The 19,464-nt window shown below is 34.6% G+C and overlaps 1 protein-coding gene across 4 annotated transcripts in view; it reads right to left on the bottom strand.

Moving 5' to 3' along the window:
- LOC6047519 (high affinity cGMP-specific 3',5'-cyclic phosphodiesterase 9A) overlaps positions 1–19,464 on the bottom strand; it is a 431,410-nt gene that overhangs the window by 361,973 nt on the left and 49,973 nt on the right. For all 4 annotated transcript variants that reach the window (XM_038265184.1, XM_038265185.1, XM_038265182.1 and 1 more), the window contains exon 2: positions 14,932–15,887. The gene's annotated coding sequence lies outside the window, so the exon portion shown is untranslated. The remainder of the gene's footprint in view (positions 1–14,931; positions 15,888–19,464) is intronic.

Here is a 19,464-nt window from a genome sequence, read left to right as displayed (position 1 = left end):
GGCCGGATGCCATAGTAATTTTAAAAGTAGTTTGGTGACCACTGCAGAAGATTTTTATAGATGTTTGATTTGATTCTATAATTTGATGAAACAAAAAAATGATTCTAAAATTCCCAGCAGTACCTACAATTTACTGAAGCTACAGAATCGATTAGAAAAATATGTTTCAAGGTAACGAATTTTGAATTATGGAAAAATTGTTGTCAAATTCAATGATGTAAAATGGTTATTTGTTATGAATACAACAAAATTTCCAAATTTAAAATTTTCAAGGTCCAATTTTAAAATAAAATTGACTCTAATAGATTTAAAGTTGAACTTTTCAGCATCGATTCGAGTTGAACTTTTACAACATCCTTCTCTCAAATCCATCTCGCATTGGATGCTCTGTTCCGGCTCGTTATTGATCACTATTGCCACTAAAAATGCTCAATATAATCGCATTCCAAATCGATGGACACTGGCTCCATATGCTCGAAACAAAAACGAATTGGGCACAATCCAATGTTCCGGATGTCCACCGGCAATTGAATTGTCCTCTTTTTTTACTTTTCTGTGTGTGACTTTTCTCCATCGAACCCATCCCTGTCCGCGGGCACCGAAATCGATACCGACCAAACTCTCTCTCTCTCTCTCTCTGTGAGGTGTGGGAGGATGACGAGATGAGTCCCGCATGCTTCACCAAATCCGAAAAATCAACATGAAAACCCCAGACAGAAGGATAACACCCGAAACCGATAATGACGAGATTTGCCATGTTTACAGGTCACCGGTTTCGGGCTGAACTTTTGGTGTCCTGGTCTTCAAGCGGGTGGGATCTTTGGATTGAGTTAAGAGAGTTAGGGGATTCTCATATGTACACCCAAAGGAAATATATATCTCAAAATCTGCAACAGTGGATTTGCTGCAGAAAATGTCATATTTTATAACATTTTTTTGCAGCAAGCCCGTAGATCATTTTTGCCCGCGTGTAAAAATTTCAGCGATCTGCAGTTCTCACCAACACATATAAAGCTGGCCCGTCCCCGAGCAACACTCCAAAGAGAAGTATATGTTGGTGCTCTTTCACTCACTTTTCATCAAGCGTCCATGGCGCGGTGGTAGCGTGTCGGATCAATAACCAAGAAGTTGGTGGTTCAATCCTCGTTCTGCTAAGTGTTTTTTTTTGTGAAATACAACCAAAAAACCGTCGGTAATTGTCGGTAACGGGCAAAAATGTCATACTCCTATATCGCAAAAAATGCATGAGGACAGATTTCATGCAGATTCTGATATACTTTCATGCCGCCATGCATCACAATCATGCGACTGCCAGTTGGGTGTAAATATATCATGCTGGGTTATCGAATCGATTGGCAGGCGCTGGATAGGAAAAGCTTTTTTGTGTAATTTTTAAACAAATTCAAAGGTTTGGCACACCCATAAAGTCGCACAAAATCACAGAAAGTTACACAAAATCTCACAAAGTCACACAACGTTAAAGTTCTGTGAAAAAATGGAACCATTATGCAAATAATCCCTTTCCGGCATGGCGCACCAGTGTGTCATTGTCATTGTTTGCCCTTGTATCCCCTGGATGGCTGTCTCCTTCCGGGCGTTTGCAAGTTTTGCGCCTTTTCTCCTCTGGCACAGATGATTGACCCACACCACCCTTCTACTTCTAATTTTTCCCAACGGTTCCATTTTCACCCAAATCAGATGGGATTTCGAGAGTTTGACATGCTGGACCCCCCCACCCCTCCTCCCTCCCTTTTCCGGACTTCAAGATGGATGAAGCGATTACCAACGAGGTTATGGGGAGCACACATACGACTCCCTCTCTCACACATAAAAACCATGAAGGTTCAAGGGGGGAGGGACGTGTAGGTAGGGTGCGATGTAGATCATTGACAAGCTGGCGTGAAATGAGTGTGGCTGTGTGTGTTTGGATACGAGCACAGGAACACCATAAATTTTGATGACCCAGCATTATTGGGCTGTGGCCGTTTTGGCTTGGCTCGGGGCTCGATTCTGGTGTCCCGGGTTAGAATGTGACTTACCGGTCGGACGACGGGATCCTCGTCGATAAAGTGTGGATGTTTGTGCGCGCGAAACGGTGCTGGTAGTAAAATTTCCCATCATTTGCATAATTTTAGCGCTTTAGTTTGGGGAAAAGGTGCCGCCGCAGCGCAGGTGGCGCGTGTTTTTATTGTGATGGTTGATTAGTTTTTCATTCATCGATTGGATGTGCAAACCATGAATTTACACGTAAATTGACGCCAGGGTGATTGGCATAAATAAATTAAATGTATTGACATAAATATATATTAGATTGCTTAACATGTTCTATACTCTTACTGAAAAATGTTCAATATGGCGAAGGTTCCGGCTTCGAGTCTCGTTGTTGATAATTTTTTTTTTTTTGAATAGAGATTTTTTTGGAAAATGAACCCACGAGTAAAATACCCTCGGTAATTTCGGGATTTATCCTCTCCGTCCGTTCACAGTGCCATTTTACTCCCAAACCATGCTCTTTATCCTCTCATATACCGATGCCCAGTTCTGGGTGTACTTAAGTGCCCACAACAATAGACAGGGTAACCAGCCCATTACTTGTACAGGAGCAAGTCTCTACGAAATCGGCCGATTTCGACCATTTTTATTTTTTGTCTTTTTTGATTTGGCTCAAACTTTGTGGGGGCCTTCCCTATGACCAAAGAAGCTATTCTGTGTGATTGGTTTACCCATACAAGTCTCCATACAATTTTGGCTGCTGTCCATACAAAAATGGTACGTAAATATTCAAACAGTTGTAACTTTTGAGAGAATTTTCTGATCAATTTGGTGCCTTCGGCAAAGTTGTGGATATTGTTGAGGACTATTGAGAAAAAAATAGGTACACGGAAAAAAATTTGCCGATTTTTTAATTTACATTTTTTTACAAAAACTCAATTTCCCAAAATACGTATTTTTTTTATTTTCGACATTTTTTGATATGTTTTAGGGGACAAAAACCCGCGACTTTTGAGCCATGGAGAAACATGGTCAAAAAATCTGCCACCGAGTTATGAATTTTTGAAAAATAGTGATTTTTGGAAAAAAATCGAAATTTCATGCAAAAACGAATTTGACGTAATTTTTTAATGCAAAATTGAATTTCCAATCGAAAAGTACATCACACATTTTTTTATAAAAGGCTTTGTTTTCAAGATATAGCCACGCACCGAAAGTTTGATTTTAGCGAAATATTTGCAGTTTTTCGATTTTCAAAAAAAAGTGACCATAAGTGACCATTTCTAAAAAAAAAATTTAAAAGTTCAGAAAATCTACTATAAAATTGTCTAAGAGACATTGAAGATTGGACATCTGGTTGCTGAGAAACAGCGGCTTAAACAAAAAGAAACACGAAAATTTTAGTTCTCTAAGTCTCACCCAAACAGCCCACCATTTTATTATGTCGCTATCTCAGCAACTAATGGTCAAATTTTCAACACATAAAACATTCGCGAAATTTTCCGATCTTTTCGAAAAAAGTATTTTGAAAATTTTTAAATCAAGACTAACATTTTAAAAGGGCCAAACATTGAATATTACGCCCATTTAAAATGTTAGTCTTGATTCACTTATTTTTTAACATCGGTGGCTATATCTTGAAAACAGAACCTTTTATCAAAAAATGTGTAAAGTAATTTTCGATTGGAAATTCAATTTTACATTAAAAAATTACGTCAAATTTGTTTTTGCATGAAATTTCGATTTTTTCCAAAAATCACTATTTTTCAAAAATTTATAACTCGGCGGCAAATTTTTTTTGACCATGTTTCTCTATGGCTCAAAAGTTGCGGGTTTTTGTCCCCTAAAACATATCAAAAAATCTCGAAAATTGAAAAATACGTACTTTGGGAAATTGAGTTTTTGTGAAAAAAAATTAATTAAAAAATCGTCAATTTTTTTCCGTTTGCCTATTTTTTCAATAGTCCTCAACAATACCTACAACTTTGCCGAAGACATACCATTTTTGTATGGACAGCAGCCAAAATTGTATGGAGACTTGTATGGGTGAACCAATGACACAAAATAGCTTCTTTGGTCATGGGTAATTCTCCGCCAACTCACACAGCAGTTGCCCCGACCCCTCTTCGATTTGCGTGAAACTTTGTCCTAAGGGGTAACTTTTGTCCCTGATCACGAATCCGAGGTCCGTTTTTTTGATATCTCGTGACGGAGGGGCGGTACGACCCCTTCCATTTTTGAACATGCGAAAAAAGAGGTGTTTTTCAATAATTTGCAGCCTGAAACGGTGATGAGATAGAAATTTGGTGTCAAAGGGACTTTTATGTAAAATTAGACGCCCGATTTGATGGCGTACTCAGAATTCCGAAAACGTATTTTCATCGAAAAAACACTAAAAAGTTTTAAAATTCTCCCATTTTCCGTTACTCGACTGTAAAAATTTTGGAACATGTCATTTTATGGGAAATTTAATGTACTTTTCGAATCTACATTGTCCCAGAAGGGTCATTTTTCATTTAGAACAAAATTTTTCATTTTAAAATTTCGTGTTTTCTAACTTTGCAGGGTTATTTTTAGAGTGTAACAATGTTCTACAAAGTTGTAGAGCAGACAATTACAAAATTTTAATATATATACATAAGGGTTTTGCTTATAAACATCACAAGTTATCACGATTTTACGAAAAAAAGTTTTAAAAAAGTTGGTCGTCATCGATCATGGCCGTTCATGGTCACCCGCGACAGACACGGACGACGAAACAAAGAGAAACGCAAAAAGTAACTTTTTCAAAACTTTTTTCGTAAAATCGCGATAACTTGTGATGTTTATAAGCAAACCCTTATGTCTATATATCAAATTTTTGTAATTGTCTGCTCTACAACTTTGTAGAACATTGTTACACTCTAAAAATAACCCTGCAAAGTTAGAAAAACACGAAATTTTAAAATGAAAAATTTTGTTCTAAATGAAAAAATGACCCTTCTGGGACAATGTAGATTCGAAAAGTACATTAAATTTCCCATAAAATGACATGTTTCAAAAATTTTTACAGTCGAGTAACGGAAAATGGGAGAATTTTTAAAACTTTTTTAGTGTTTTTTTCGATGAAAAATACGTTTTTTCGGAATTCTGAGTACGCCATCAAATCGGGCGTCTAATTTTACATAAAAGTCCCTTTGACACCAAATTTCTATCTCATCACCGTTTCAGGCTGCAAATTATTGAAAAACACCTCTTTTTTCGCATGTTCAAAAATGGAAGGGGTCGTACCGCCCCTCCGTCACGAGATATCAAAAAACGGACCTCGGATTCGTGATCAGGGACAAAAGTTACCCCTTAGGACAAAGTTTCACGCAAATCGAAGAGGGGTCGGGGCAACTTTTCCCGATTTCGTGTGAGTTGGTAGAGAATTACCCTCATAGGGAAGGCCCCCACAAAGTTTGAGCCAAATAAAAAAATACAAATAAAATCCATTTCCGATTTTGGTAGAAAATTGCTCACAGGTACAAAAAACACTTTTTATACAAAAAAACGCTTTTTTCACTTAACTAGTGCATTTTACCAAAAAAAAAATCTTTTTTCCAAAATATATTTAACATCAAAAATTAAGGTTACTTTAATCGATTTCTTTTTTGACGTTTGGCAACACTGGCAGCATTTCAAAGTCCAGCGAATAGCGCAAGTTATATATTCCAAATAAAGGATTTAATTTGTCTTAAATTCAAGGAAAACAACGACAAAAATATCAGAATACCTAACACCGAATGTTTAACAAAATAATCATAATAATCAACACAAACATTTCAAAAGCGTCAAAATCTTCAAAATTTATTAAGAAAATATTTATTTTAATAACAATTGAAATCAGCTATTCAAATAAAAATCAGCACATAAGAATTGATTTAAAAAAGATCGTCCAAATTCCCGTCCTGGGAAATTGAGTCCCGTAAAAAAATATTTCTCGTTTCCCGGCAATTTTTAAAATTCATTAAAAAATTAAGACAAGGTGTAAATTTTAAAAACTAATCCGCATCATAGTTAAAGGGTTACAAACATGTAGAAAACCACAAAATTTTATATAATAGAAAATTGATTAAATCCACTTAAAAGATGAATTTCAATCACTCCTGAAAGTTTCATGAAGATATTTCATGGTTTGACTGAGTTAGAGACGATTTAAGCTCAGAATTTTGCCATACGCAAAGGAAACTGTAATGACACAACCAAATGTCTTCAAATTTGTTTTGTTAATAGATGAAAATGTATATTTTAATGCCCTGAAAACAGATTTTGAAAAAAGTTTAAGTGTGTGCTCAAACCAACCTCCGACATTTTTGCTGATTTACATGTATGTAACCCCTTAAACAATATATCGAAAAATTTCGTTTATTTAACTGTTCTCAGTGAACACAACCGATCCTCTGAAATTTTCTTCTCAACTATATCCTAATATTAAAATAAAACATTTAATTTAGTTCAAAGAGAGCAAAAATGCCATTTGCGCAAACACATTTTTTTCAACTTTATGTTTTATATGATTTAGGCCATAGCATATATTTTTCAAAGTTTATGTCGCCCAAAAATATCTGGGGGCAAAAATACATTCAAAAAAAACTTCAATGTTTCAAGGGAAACAGACGTGTAGTCAATTGAAAACCATTTGAAATGTCATTTCCGGCGTACCACAAAAAGTTTTTCTCACCAAAAAAAAATCCTCAAAACTTTAATTTTTTGAAAACTAATGATTGCAAAACATCTGGGCAGGTGTGAAATGCACTCTAAAATACTTTTTTTTTATTCCAATGTTAAAACCATGGCTCGCAATGAGCCATTCTCAACGAAATCGGTCGGTAAATAACATTTTATAATGGCTGTATTTCAAGAACTACATCAGCAAAACTTCTGAAACTTGGCCCAGAGATACTTGACAGTCATATGTAGCAAAAAACACCTTTATCTCGAAATGCATATTCTTTAAAGTGCTAAAATTGTATTGATATTATGGATTTTTTTAAATCGGAAATAACATTTAAAAATGGCTGTATCTATAGAAAAACATCAGCAAACCTTCTGAAACTTTGCCCAGAGATACTTGACAGTCATATGAAGCAAAAAACACCTTTATCTCGAAATGCATATTCTTTAAAGTGCTAAAATTGTATTGATTTTATGGATTTTCTTTTAAAAAAATCGGAAATAACATTTTAAAATGGCTGTATCTCGAGAACTACATCAGCAAACCTTCTGAAACTTGGCCCAGAGATAAGTGACAGTCATATGAAGCAAAAAACACCTTTATCTCGAAATGCATATTCTTTAAAGTGCTAAAATTGTATTGATATTATGGATTTTTTTTAAATCGGAAATAACATTTAAAAATGGCTGTATCTATAGAAAAACATCAGCAAACCTTCTGAAACTTTGCCCAGAGATACTTGACAGTCATATGAAGCAAAAAACACCTTTATCTCGAAATGCATATTCTTTAAAGTGCTGAAATTGTATTGATTTTATGGATTTTCTTTTAAAAAAATCGGAAATAACATTTTAAAATAGCTGTATCTCGAGAATTACATCAGCAAACCTTCTGAAATTTGGCCCAGAGATACTTGACAGTCATATGAAGCAAAAAACACCTTTATCTCGAAATGCATATTCTTTAAAGTGCTGAAATTGTATTGATTTTATGGATTTTCTTTAAAAAAAAGTCGGAAATAACATTTCAAAATGGCTGTATCTCGAGAACTACATCAGCAAACCTTCTGAAACTTGGCCCAGAGATACTTGACAGTCATATGAAGCAAAAAACACCTTTATCTCGAAATGTATATTCTTTAAAGTGCTAAAATTGTATTGATATTATGGATTTTTTTTTAAATCGGAAATAACATTTAAAAATGGCTGTATCTATAGAAAAACATCAGCAAACCTTCTGAAACTTTGCCCAGAGATACTTGACAGTCATATGAAGCAAAAAACATCATTATCTCGAAATGCATATTCTTTGAAATGCTAAAATTGTATTGATTGTTTTGGTTTTCTTATTGAAAATTGGATGTAACATCTTAAAAGGGCTGTATCTCGAAAACTACATCAGCGAATGTTTTTATTTTTTGCACAGAGATGCGCTATGGTGTAAGGAATCAAATAAAAAAAAAGTGTAAGGAATCGATAGACCCCAAAATCACGGATTGCATTTTTTTTTTCGTAATAACGGTATTTTGAGCACCGTGCATTTTGCATCATTAGTTTGTCCATAAAATTTTCCATACAAATTTGGCAGCTGTCCATACAAAAACGATGAGTGGAAATTAAAAAATCTCTATCTCTTGAACGAATTTTTTGATCGATTTGGTGTCTTTGGCAAAAATGTAGGTATGGATACGGACTACACTGAAAAAAATGATACACGGTAAATTTTTTTTGATGATTTTTTATTTAACTTTTTGTCACAAAAACATGATTTGCAAAAAAACACTGTTTTACTTTTTTTATATTTTAAAATATTTTCAAAATTTTCAAATCAAGACTAACATTTCAAATGGGCCAAATATTTACTATTACGCAAAGTCCGTAAACATTTTTTTGAAAAATTGAAAAAAACTTTAAAGCTGTTGAAAAAAACTTTTAAGTTGTAGGTTATGATCAGGACTATTCGAAAAAAAGATACTAAGAAATTTTTTATTTGATTTTTGAATAAAACTGTTATTCATTAATTTCCCAAATTTTTATATGTTTTAGGAAGCTACGAGACATCTTTTGAGCCATAGTGTGTGATGGTGCGAAATCTGGGTGAAGAGACATGATTTTTTTTAAATCGTGTATTTTGGAAACTATCAAAAAACCTGGACAAAAAATAGTTATGAATCATTTTTTAAAGGAAAAAATTAAACTTTGTGAAATTTTCTGATCTTTTTATTCAAAAGATCAAGGAGGAAAAACTCATCACTATTTTTAAAATCAAGCATTACTTATAAAAAGGTTGACAAACAGATAATTTTCTATATTTTATAGATTAGACCAAATCAAATTTTAACTGATTCCGGAAATTTTCAATTTGAATTAAAATTTGTTGTGCAAGTGCAACATTTAAATCACTGCATTGATGGAAAACTCCCCAGCCCAACTCCAACGAGCAGAAAAATAACTGCCCAACTTTTTGCCAACGACGTGGAACAACCTGCCCCAATGCAAAAACAAAAGAGAAGAAGGACCTTTGCTGGGAACCCCAACAGTTGCTATTTCTGGGGCTCATTCACCGCAGACTTTTCATTAACGAATGTTTTAAGTATAATTACACGCCAGGGTGGAAACAAATACAACGACGGTGGGTTTCCCCGAAAAAGTTACTCACTTCAAGTGATGGTAGAGGATGTTTGTGTTGGAAATTAACCCCAGCTGACGTTGGTCGTGAGACTGAATTTTGGGAAAGTTGTTTTCCTTCCGGGTTTTCTACCACTGGACTGTCAAGGGTTAATCCTTTTTTACTGCGAACTCGGTTCAAGTACACTCGAATGAATACGAACTTTAATTTAATAAATGTTTCTGTTGAGTGATGTGCAAAAAAACTCATTTGAAAAACATTATTTGAAAAAATACTTAAAAATAAAATAAATAAACAAAACAAATCTCACAAGAATTAAAACACACACATTCCCAACCACCAAAACGCTCACACAAAACCGCGTGCTACACCTAATAAAGGCATCCTTCGCTAATGCTATTGTTTGCTCCACACAGAACGAACGGCTACACGCAAAAGCCGAATCAAAGGATTTCGTTGAATAGGCAAAAGAGTAGCAAAAGATGGTGGCTTTCCGTTTTTTTTTTCTCTCTCTCTCTCTCTCTCTCTCTCTCTCTCTCTCTCTCTCTCTCTCTCTCTCTCTCTTTCTTTTGTTCCCGCCACGTTCACGTGTGTGCGTTCGTGTGTGCAATCCTTTGTTCTCTCTCTCTCTCTGGGAGTTACACAAAAGCGAATACAATTTGCTTTGGGTTTCATTTTTTTCTTCTTCTTGCATTTTTAGAGGAACAAGCACAATCTGGCTCGGCTGCCGAGTTTAAGTCCTTTGACAATGTAAATGTTTGCGAGATTGTTAAATCTTGTAAACGCCACTTTGTTTCTACATAATGGTTGGAGGGGGTGGGGGTGGGAGGGCATTGTTGTCGAGAGAGTATACTTCTTGGGAGATTATTTATTTACTTTTCGGTTTGTGGTAAAGTAAATTAAAACCAGTATTTTGGCAAGATTAAACTTTTCATAATTTGTGAGCTTATTGTTAAAAAAATGTTTCGAGTAGAATGTTGCAAGTATTTTCAGCACCTCAATTTACTTCATTTTTTATGATTAAATATAAGGCCATTATAATTTTTGTTTAAATGTGTGTGTTCTTTAACTACCCATAGGAACAGAAACCAAAATTTAAATGAATCAAATATTTTTTATGACGTTGATAAACTTTCCCAAAAATCGGTATTTTTTAAATTTATTTTTTATGTTTTTTTATTTGCTTTGATTTGAAAGGGCCTTCCCTAAAATCAAAGAAGCCATTTTGCGTCATTCGTTCTTATATAAGATTTTCAGCCTCAATATTGTAAGGACTATTCATTAAAAAAAAACACTTTTTATATTTCACATTTTGACTCTTAAAATTAATTTAAGCATGAAAATTAATTAAGTTTTTTTGAATGGTTAAAAGATTAAAAAAAGAAAACTTATAAGTTTTACTTGAAATGAGGAAAAAATTAGTATTGTTGTCAATTTTTAATTTTGTAAAACAATTTTTGAAACTTTAAAATCGCTTTATGATAGTTCCCTTCATTTTTTTTATCAAAATGGGATTTGAAATAAAACAGATACTTTTTGGAATGTTTGCGAAAAATCGAAAAGGTCATAAAATTTCCATTTCATTTGTCTAAGAAACCATTAAATTGGACCTCTTGTTGTTGAGGTACTGGTACAAATAGAAAAAAAAACAGAAATAAATTAGGTTTTTAAAGTTTTAAAATTTTTTTTTAAATCATAATATTTCAAAATTATGTGTTTTTTTTCAAAACTAGGCCGTTGCAAATATTTTTCGAAGTTTATGCCCACGTTCGACTCTAACCAAAGTCAAGGGAGAGGGTGCTACAAAAATATAAAAAAAAACTGAAATTACGAGTCATGGTTTCAACATTTCAATAAAAAAAAACAAACTGTTATAAAATGCATTATACACCTATCCAGTTGATTTGCAATCATTAGTTTCCAAAATATCTAATTACCAACAAAAAAAATGGGGAAAACGTATTTGCGGTGCTGAACATTGGAATTTCATTTAAAAAAATTCAAATAATTTTTAAAGGGGCCCAAACGTCGATGGTCAGTCGAGTTACTTCCATTAAAATTTTGAAATTCCTTGATAACTTTTTATGACCCCTTATTTTTTGGGCCATTTTTGAAGAGGCCACATAAACTTTGAAAAATATATGCAACGGTCTTAGGATTTTTTCTTGAAAATTGCCAACACTATTTATTTTTCAACCTATGCCTCAAAAGTTGTACCAAAAAATTAGATGAGATTCAGCTAATAAGCGATTATATTTGCTTCTAAAAGGGGGTTTTTACTAATATTTTAATTTTTCAACCAGGGCTGCGGAGTCGGGTCATATTTCAAGCAACTCCGACTCCGGCTTTCTGAGATTAGCCGACTCCAACTCCGACTCCGGCTCCGGCTTCAGATCCAACCGATTCCGACTCCAGCTTTCAAAAAATCTCCAACTCCACATATTTTAAAATATTTCAAAAGCTAGTTTACTATTATTTCGAAAACATTGATGAATAAAATTATTTAAAAACTCTTTAAGTGAAAAAACCGGGAAAAAGTTTCTAGTTTTACAAGTTTTAGACGTCATTGAAACAGAAATAAAAAACGCCAGTTTTACAGGCATTTTCAAAAGAACAGTTTGTTAAGTAAATTTAGATTTATTTACTTAACCTCAAATTTTCATTAAATTGATTAAAAGCTAAAATATTAAATTGTTATTTTTAAATGATCATTAAATGAAAGCTAACCTTAATGATTGATTTAACAAATAAATTCAATTTGCTCACTTTTAAGTTGACATTTATAAGAAGCACAGTGACTGTCATAGTCACCTTGTATTTTTAAAAAACAATTATAAACGAAACTATTTTTTAAAGCTCCATTGAAATTTTTAAGACGTACATGGACATCACGCCAAGGCTGAAGAAGTTTATTTTTACAAATCAATGTATCTAAAAAAATCTTCGTGGTAAGAACGCTTAAGGGGTCCCTTTCAAATATCCGTGACCTAGAAAGTATTTTACCTCGGAATTTTGGATTTATTTAATTTTTATTTTTTTTTATATATATTTAAAGGAGGCGCGCGATACTTCTTGCATCTTCACCTAAAACGAAGCTTTATGAATGGTCATGCGCCTATGAAAATATATGAACAAACCTAGAATTGGATAAAAAACAATTTATCCTGTGGATTTTCTAGGTCACGGATATTTTTTTATCTTGAAATCCTGTCCTATCCTGAAATCTTGAGATTTGTTCAACGATAAATTGCAACAATATCAAAATAGTTTTCCTAAGGATCAACATTCTCAGACACTTTTAATTTTTTGTACAAAGATATAAACAAAATGCGCATGTTGAGTTCCAAGTAATAGATTGTTATAATCATTGAATATTTGTTGGAAGAGTTATCCTGTCAGTAATTTTTTTGTTTTCGACCTCCACAAATTTATATTTTTTTATGAACCTCGAAACTTTTTTCCTGAACATTGATTTACTTAAAACCACCAAGACATTCGTTATCGGGGTATAAGATGACTGTGTGTGTACTTTTTTCAGAAAGAACTTGATTAAATTTGGTCAAATTTGAGTTTAAAGGGTACATAAATATTGGCAAAAGGATGCACAGGTTATCATTTAGTGACCTCTAAAAAAATAAAAATGGCAACGCAGCGCATGCAACTTGAAAAAAAAATCAAAATTTAAGAAGTTTTGTAAGTTAATCTGTTTTATAGCAAATACTCAAAAAGAAAAAAAAACAAAATTTTTGTTGAATTTAAGATATATCCGACTACGACTTAAACTCCGGGTAATCAGAATTTTTCGGCTCCGACTCCGACTCCGACTCCAGCTAATAAAATTGAGCCGACTCCGACTCCAGCTGTTCGAGTTTTTACGACTCCGACTCCGACTCCGACTCCAGGCTTTCCAAAAAGACCCGACTCTACCGACTCCGGCTCCGACTCCGACTCCACAGCCCCCCTTTCAACTAACTTGATTGGTAATAAACAAGCATGCGTCAAACAAAAGTTTGTGAAAAATGAACAGACTTTGAATCAGAAAAAAATGTACTTCAAAAGTATATATAAATTTACTTGTTGTTTTTGAGTAACTGCACTTTTTCACTCAAATAACATCAAAAACTAGCTTACACAAATAGTTTAAATCTATTTTAACGGTAAAAAAATCGATGGAAAGAAGATCAAATACTTTTAGTCTTCCACAATAAATAAAGTGTGATTCAGAAGACCAGTACAAATAACTTCTTCTTTGTAAATTTACCTCGATTTTTGTAGACCAAGAACTACACATAATAAGATGTAAATTTACACACAGTTTGAGGTACGCAAAGTAACATGCCATGATTTTTTGAGCATGTATGAATTCGTCCAAAACATTGTTCTTGAATTATTTTTTCTATTTCCATCCAGAGGTGCAGAATTGAAAATCTAAAAGTTATTGAACTTTTTTTTTCAATTTATGTGGTTAATTGGTCAATTGTCACCTTGTCACCTTTATAATCCGAGGTGGGTCAGTTATAACCGATGTTATTCCGGATTAAAATTTCTTTTTCCCGGGTGACCACATCCAGAAAATAAAATATATAAGGATAGCAAAATTCATTTGAAGTTACCAAAACAGACCTGGGACAATATGTGACCATCCCTGGGTGTTTGGCAATCGGTTCCAGATATGACCACGCCTCGGGACCGCTTCCGGTTAACCATTTTTACAATATTGATGCAAGCTAATGTTTTTTTTTTTTTTTTTTGTAAGGAAATTGTCCACGAAGGGGGGTAAGGTTGGAAATTCCAAAAAAATGTCCACGTGGTTTATGGACGGTCCCTATCGGTGAATATTGAATTAGCTACCCAAAAGTTACCCAAATAGCGGAATGTTTTATAAAAATAACAAGTAAAGGTTCAATAAAGTAACCCAAATGACGGTAAGGACTGATGTGGCCAATTTGGCATAACCCTGGAATATTGGGAACCCGGTTCCGATGGACCATCATTAAACAAATTAGTTTATTGAGATTATATCTTGATCAAAGCCCAGAGTAATCAAACAAAATTACAATAAAGTTTCTTGTTTGTTCTTGTCGGCCAATATGGCGGTGGTGGAGTATTGTAACATATAATCACCCAATCAAATTTGACCAATCTGAAGTCAACGAACTAAAATTTTATCTTAAAAATAAAAAAAATAGAAACTACGAAAAACCTCGGATAGTCAAGACTGGACTTCATTATTAGCTTGATGACATTTGATATTATAATTGATCTATTATTAAAGTTATACTTGATCCACAAAAGAACCCAATCAAAATTCTTTAAACTCGATTATATCGAAAAAAAATAAAGTTCCTAAATTAAACATCCCCTCAAATTAACCCGTCTACGCAAATACTCGTTTCCCCAACAACCTCCGAATGATGACAAACTGCCAAAAGCAGTCAGTGGTCGGGGAGAGCTACTTTTATCTGGCCTTTGCAAGTTCCAACAACTTTGTCCGGACCAGCCACTCAAAGTCAAGCGCTCGAAAACCAGTATTAATCCCTTTGCCTTCCTCTCGTGTAAAGTTTTCCACGCTGGAATTGGCGAAAAAGTTGGATGGAAAAAAAATGTCTTCTTACCTTTTTCGACTCAGTTCGTCTTCTTCTTCTTTTTCTACTTTGGTTGGCTTTTGTCTGTGTCTCCTCCCCCGCAAGCGAATGACACTCCTTAGCTATAATTTTCCATAATATAGTCTGTAATGATGACTTCAGAGCGGGCGGCAGCCCGAATAGGGTCCAAGTCAGTCTACAGCGCCCGTTTCACCCCACCACGTGGCCGGTCTACACCGTCTTCATAAATAAAGAAACTTTTTCGTTATAGCTACGAGCACACTCCGCTTCTGTTATTATCCTTCTGCCCCTTCTTCAAGCATCGGACCGGCGTCGTCGACGCTAACTACGATCCCCGACTTTTCCGGACAGATTTTCCTTGCGACTTGGCCTACTGGGTTTTTCTTCTTTTTTTTTCCTCCACTGACTTCGCACAGCTCAAAGAATCTCTATAAAGACGAAATTGTTATAAATCAACATTATTTTCGCCGGCTTTCCGCGGCCTCTCTGACCCAGAATACGGATTTTTTTTCCTGCGTCACCTCCGTTGGAGGTTTTCCTCTCGGCTTCCGCTTTGCCACATACACTATACTTTATTCACTTCCTCTGTAATTTTGCCTCTTTCGAAAATCATCTACCATAGCACCTCACACATCTACACTCAAATCAAAGCAGGCTCACCTCCTTCTTCAAGGGGTTTCACTTTCGGTACGAATTTCCACCAAGCCTACTACCACCACAAAACCACACACACACACACACTAACTCACAATCGTGGCAAACACTTTTACTTTTTTTCTTCCTTCAGAAAGCAAAATCTTTTTCTTCCTTACTCTCCCTCCCTTCAACCAACAAATTTTCCTCACATCCACACCCCACCCACACAGTTGATTGGTTGGTGTTAGTTGTTTGCCGAGGCGTATGAATTAATAACACCCGCACTTAACAAACTGCCCACCTCCGTGCCGGTTGATGGCCAAAAGATCCTGTGGAGAAAAAGAGAAGGGGGAAAAAAGAGAAAAGATTACTAATTGACCGGCAGAGTGCCTCGGCTTTAATGAGTTTCTTTTGAGAAATATCTAGAAAGGTCAAAGCGCCCATGGGCGCTCCCAGGGAGTTTACAGTCAATAACGGCGCCCGCCTTGTCAACATGTAGGTGCGTAAAAAGGCGCTCACAAGCTTAAAGTCTAATTCGCGACAGAGTTCCCTAACTTGAAGGTTTGGAGAAGGGAAACCGTTCTGGCAACAACGTCCGGTTTCCGGTCGTCACGAGGAAGGGGAGTGAAAATTACGGGGTGCTATTCGATTGCAGCCACCGTAGCGAGCGTATTTTTCCCGTCGCCTATAATTATGCACGGTCTGGAATTAAAATCTCCAGATGAAAGCACTCGGAGATGTGGAAGTGTTGCCAGCAAGCATTCTAGCACTTAATGAAACTTCTGTAGAAGGACTCTTCAAAAGGAGTTGAGGGAGGATGACGAAATGGGGTAAAGATATGGGCGAGTTTAAGTGAAATAAAAGAACCAAACCAGAAAAAACATACTTGCAAGAACATGCATTCGGCGTTATCGGGCCAAATCGAGTTAAGAACGCCATTTTGTGCAACTCGATTTCAATCCTGAGATATTCAACAAAAACCAAAAAAATGGTTGTTGCATGGTTTTCACTCTTCATATACAAAGTTTCAATCTTGTCGTGCTATCTTGACACATCCTGAAAATTGTTGCAAGTGTAACAACTGGTCAAAGGGATTTCAGGTCACTACGCGTTTGGCACACATGCATGCCCGACAATCGTAAACCTTGAAATTATAACTCGTGGTTCCGGCTATCAAACTTTGTGATAATGCACAAAATACGTTACGTGCTATGTTTTTTGTAAAAAAAACTTTTTTAACTATTTTTGCATTTTTTTTTTTTCGATGAAAAATATGTTTTTTGTCATTTTTACTTAAAAGTCCCTTTGTCACCACATTTCTATCTCATCGCCATTTCAGACTGCAAATTATTGAAAAACACGTATTTTTCGAATAGGTACCCAACAATGGAAGGGGTCGTACCGCCCCTCCGTCGCGTGATATCGAAAAAATGGAGCTTGAATTCGTGGTCAGGGGCAAAAGTCACCTTCTAGGACAAAGTTTCACGCCAATCGAAGAGGGGTCGGGCCAACTGCTGTGTGAGTTGGCGGAGGATTACCCATGTCAAAAATTAAGCTTTTTGTGAAACTATCTTATCTTTTCAATAAAAATAATATCAAAATATAAAAATTGATCTTAGATATTAAATCAGAAAAGACCTTTTCAAAATTCATGCTTGATTCATTTGGATGGAAAAATATGTAATAAATGCTCCAATTCATTTTATTTATTTATTTATTTTTTTGCTGTTCCAGAATATATTTTTTTATTAACGGTACACATCGATCAGGCATTTTGCATCGATATATCTGTTGCTCACACTTTATGAATTTTGAAAACTACGGGATGTAATTTTGGGTTCATCCTCAAAAGTACTGTATACAAAATTATTTACTTCAAATTTTGACTATTTTTTACAGCAATTTTGGAATAAGAAGACAACAACTTCCATGGGCGCTGTGTACCCTTAAGGAAAAGAAAACAACAATTCCGGCTCAAAGCTCATAATGTTCAGGTTCCTACTGATAACTCAATCTTCTCCGATATTAAAAAAAAACTTTTAGGAAGTCTCATCTTGAACTCAAATAAGCAATTTTTGTGAATATTGAGCCAGCTGCACTCAATTATAACATTTTAAAATTCTGAACTAAAACAAAATATATACACCCAACTGGCAGTCGCATGATTGTGATGCATGGCGGCATGAAAGTATATCAGAATCTGCATGAAATCTGTCCTCATGCATTTTTTGCGATATAGGGGTATGACATTTTTGCCCGTTACCGACAATTATCGACATTACCGACGGCTGATTGATTGTATTAGAGAAAAAAATCTAAATAGAACGAGGATTGAACCGTCAACTTCTTGGTTATAGGTCCGACACGCTACCACCGCGCCATGGACGTTCGATGAATTGAGAGGGACAGAGCACCAACATAATCTTCTCTCTGGAGTGTTGCTCGGGGACGCGCCAGCATTATATGTGTTGATGAGAGCTGCAGATCGCTGACATGTTTACACGAGGGCAAAAATGAGCTATGAGCTTGCTGCAAAAACTGTTAGAAAATGTAACATTTTCTGCAGCAAATCCACTGTTGCAGATTTTGATATATATTTTTCCTTTGGGTGTAGCTTAGATAAGGTAAGGCGGGTTTTTAAAGCTGTCAAAATAGTTAGCACGAAACCTGGATTTTATATGGAGATTTTCAGTATTTTTTTTTATTTATTTAATTATTTATTTATATTTCATTTTTTTATTATTTCATTTTTTTTACTTATTTCAATTGGAAGTGTTGGCTAACAAATATAAGCTAATGACATCCCGAGCAGACGGAAATAACTTGGAAATAACATTTTTTGATATTTGAAAATACTAAGCCAATAACATTTTATGTTATTTCTAACAAGATTTTTTATTCGACGTTATGATTTTTTTGGTATTGGATTGCTATTGTAATAACAGACTAATAACATTTTGAGTTATTCTTCGAACAAAACTTTGTTATTATTTTTTTGTTATTTTAACAACTAATCCTATCATCCCAATAACAGTTTCAGGTATTCTTCCATAACAAAAAATGTTATTCCAAACTTGTTGTGGCTTTCAACCAATATCAGACCAATAACAAATTTTGTTATGATAACATAAACTGTTATGAAACCCTTTGTTTGTAACCTTTGTTAATTTAACAATATTTGTTATTGAAATGGCATGAATTTTGTTATTACCGTCTGCCCGGGATTGCTCATAACTAAAAACATTTTTTTTTCAGTGTAGTTCAGTGGATGGTAATAACCTGGATAGTAAATTAGCTTGAATCATCAAAAAAACGATTTATTTTGAAAAATGGTCAAAATATTTACGAGACTAAAAATCAAGTCTGCCATATAAAAATTGCCAAAAAAAAAACAACAAAAAACTATTTTTTTCAACATTTTTATTTTTAAACCCGAGTAATTCCATGCAAAATAGGGAATCGGTTGTACCCGACCCTCTCCGATTTCAATGAAACTTTGTAGACATGTTATCCTACGCTTATATAAGCCATTTTTATCTATATGGAGCCAGTTCCACACGATAATGACATTTGAGAAGGGAGTAAGTGTTTTAAATATTTTTGTAATTCGGAATATAAATATTTCTGTATCTCGAAGCCGTTGCATCGTATAAAAAAGTGGTCAAAGACAAACTTGTAGGAAATTTGACGGGCTTTTCGAAAAAATACACTGAACGAAAAAAACACTCAACTTATATGAGATTTTTTGATTTTTAAGTTTAAAAGTCAAATTTGAGGGAGAGCCCACGATTTTTTTTCGTTCAAATTTTTTGTGAAGATAGCGTAAGATGTTACAAAAAGACTCACAAAAAATGCAGGATGGAGCATCTCACTTAAAAAAATACAAAAATCATTTACTGAAACTGT

The sequence above is a fragment of the Culex quinquefasciatus genome, chromosome 3 (assembly GCF_015732765.1).
Source record: "Culex quinquefasciatus strain JHB chromosome 3, VPISU_Cqui_1.0_pri_paternal, whole genome shotgun sequence".
NCBI classification, from domain to species: Eukaryota; Metazoa; Arthropoda; class Insecta; order Diptera; family Culicidae; genus Culex; species Culex quinquefasciatus.
This window is presented reverse-complemented; position numbering and strand designations above follow the sequence as displayed.